Genomic DNA, 3,099 nt, shown 5'->3' on the forward strand with positions numbered 1-3,099 from the left:
TGCATTTATCATCCTCTGTTGACAGTGTGTACTGATTTCATGTGATGCTGGTCGAACTCTAATACTCCGTTCATACCTGGTGTTAAGACGGATTTTCGTCAATTTAATCACAAGTGGACAAAAGAGACACATTACCATTCACTACTTTTCTCCATTTTCGACCACTCCTCTAATAAGGGAGGGTCTGCAGGTGGGTACTGGTATTCTCTGATCTCGAAAGTTTTCATAATATACAAAAAAGAGATGCATTAAAAATCGGATTAAAAACAGATCACCTAAACACCATATGAATGGCTACTTAATGCATTGACAAATTAAACTCTAAATAACTTATTTATTACACCATTCTCCCTCATTATTTCCCCATAACCTGATGTAATATCATTAACTACTAACAAATGTGCTGCTTTTAAAACATCAATGTACTGATCTCATTTGATCCTGGTCGAATTCTAATGATCCGTTCATACCTGGTATCAAGACGCATTTATGTCGATCCAATTATAAGTAGACACATTACTGTTCATAACTGGTGTTTAAATGTTTCTTTTGGCTACTTTCGACCGCTTCTCTGATAAGAGAGAGTCTGCAGGTGGGTATTGGCTTTCTCTGATCTTGAAAGCTAGTGCATTTTTCAGAATTTACAAAAAAAGATACAATACAAATCAAATTAAAGATAAATTAACTAAACACAAACTTATGAATAGCTAATTTATGGATTGACAAATTAAACTTTAGTAACAGTAACTGATTTATTATATTTCCGGTTAACTCCTATTTGGCCGACAAAAAGACCATTCACTTTTATTCTTTCCTCATGACCTGATATAATATCATTACCTACTCACCAATGCACTGTTTTAAAGACATCAGTGTACTTTATATAACGCTTCTTGCCCTAAATATAAATTTTTTGCAAACAATTACAATTCCTAAATGTCACTAGTAAATATAAAACAATTTGTCAACCACACATTTTGACCAAAGCAGCATTATTTGACACATCTGACACTGTTACGATTAGATATCACTGTCCTTTTTATATATTTATCACATGACAATATAAATGCACATGTTATAATATAATATGAAATAACAAAAATGATCTTCAATTACAAATATATTACATATTCCTGTACTTTAGAAGCCAAGTTTAGTCATTTTAACAGGAAAAACCGTATTAGACTAGGGTTTCTGCAGGTTTCATCAAGTCAAATTTAAGACTTTTTAAGACCATTATGAATGAAATTTTACACTTTTACAGGGCTAAACACTAATGATTTTTTCTAATAAAAAAAAATTATTTCTTAGCAACATATTTTAATGTGTCAAAACAACAAAACTCTAGTTGTATGAACTATTTTCAACATAATATTTATTTTTGTTCGTTTGTTTGTTTGTTTGAAGACACATTTAACATTATAAAAAGTATATTTATTGTGGAGGCAATTACATAAATATCCCAATATATATATATATATATATATATATATATATATATATATATATATATATATATATATATATATATATGTTGACTTTTAGTCCACAATGATTGAGAATAACTTCTATTCAACCTAATGCATTTCTGTTATTATCACGAGGAACTGTGTAGATGTTTATAGTTTTATTTCCCTGATTTTATTAAGATGGATTGCTGGTGATTGGATATATGTCGGCGCAATTGCATAGCTTTACTTGGAGAGAGGACAATTAAGACCTGTTTAAAAATATTTAAGACAAACAACAAAATATTTCGAATTTAAGCCTTTGAAGCCCAAAAATTTTTTTTTTTGAAATGTAAGACCCCACAAATAACCTGGATTAAACTGCCTGGCCATTTAACATAATATCATACAATATTTCAGACACGATACTTAAAATGTCAGCGTTTTTCTAGCTTTAAGCTACAATAACAAAGTTCTAGCAACACTTTCGTCTTGATAGTGTTGTGTTGAAAGAAAATGAAACAGATTTTCCGTAAATGATGAACTTCTACTTTACGTCAGAGTTCACTAGCAAAATAATGGCATGTATTGTAGTCAGAATTCTAGGTTTTATAATGCTATTCATTTAAACCATTTGTAAAACTCTTCTGCTTTAATAGCCAGAAGCGACAGGGCTGCCAACGTTAATCAATGAATGATCGAAGTCTCGCGGATGGTGTGTCATCCTGCCAGAGTCGATACATAACAATGAAAAACAACAAAAGCGAAAAACGCTTTATACACTGATTCTTTAAACGGAGATTTACAGTTACGTGTGGTGCTTTTGTATTTATTGTGTGGTGAACGAAACGGACTCATCTTCACAAACAAAACCTAAGCGGATGTTACAGAAGTATTAGCTAGCCACTGAAGCTAACTAACAAAACAAAACATGTTACGATTAAAAATTGAACGCATGCTTACCTTCTTTACAGTATCGTGAGCATAGCTTGTCAAATAAACAACAACCGGTGTTCTCCCGTGAGGTAAACAGAAACAAAAAATAACCAGCGAGATTTAAAGAGGACCATCAGCTTTTTCTGATAAACCGAATTTGATCTCCACCAACTGCTGGCAGGAAACGCGACTACGCCAAAGTATCGCGAGAACTGTGTCGTGTCGCCAATAGGCCTCATCAAATTCAAAGAATAACAAGTTAAACAATAAGGAGCAAAAATGAATAGGCAGAAAGAAAGAAAGAAAGAAAGAAAGCAAGAATGAGGAGTAACACAAGGTAAATCAAACTCAATACTGCTGTAGATTTGTTTTCATGATCTTGACACAACTAAACAAACTCAGTTAAATGAAGTTTATATTTTAAATATGGTGCATCTACATTTAAACTATTAGGGTCAAAACTCAATTAAAGTAAAAAAAAAAATTGTAAGCTGGGACCAAAAGAAATGTAAAATATGAGTACAATAACAAGGTGTTTATTTGTTTCATCACAAGCTGAACTTTCTGCAGTGATTTACAAATGAGAATAAAACCCCTACCTGAACTGAAAAAAACAGCTTAAACCAGCCTGGTTTTGAAGGTTTTTGGCTATTTCCAGGCGGATTTCCAGCCATTTCCTGCTAGGTCTTAGCTGGTCAAGCTGGGAAATGACCAG

At 32.4% G+C, this 3,099-nt stretch overlaps 1 protein-coding gene across 3 annotated transcripts in view; it reads right to left on the reverse strand.

Moving 5' to 3' along the window:
* The window catches only part of btbd10b (BTB domain containing 10b), a 21,551-nt gene extending 18,975 nt beyond the window's left edge, over positions 1–2,576 (reverse strand). For all 3 annotated transcript variants that reach the window (XR_015496480.1, XR_015496481.1, XM_087262237.1), the window contains exon 1: positions 2,412–2,576. The gene's annotated coding sequence lies outside the window, so the exon portion shown is untranslated. The remainder of the gene's footprint in view (positions 1–2,411) is intronic.
* Between the last annotated feature and the right edge of the window lie 523 nt (positions 2,577–3,099).

Source organism: Danio rerio, chromosome 7, assembly GCF_052040795.2.
Source record: "Danio rerio strain M-AB ecotype USA chromosome 7, GRCz13ab, whole genome shotgun sequence".
NCBI lineage: Eukaryota > Metazoa > Chordata > Actinopteri > Cypriniformes > Danionidae > Danio > Danio rerio.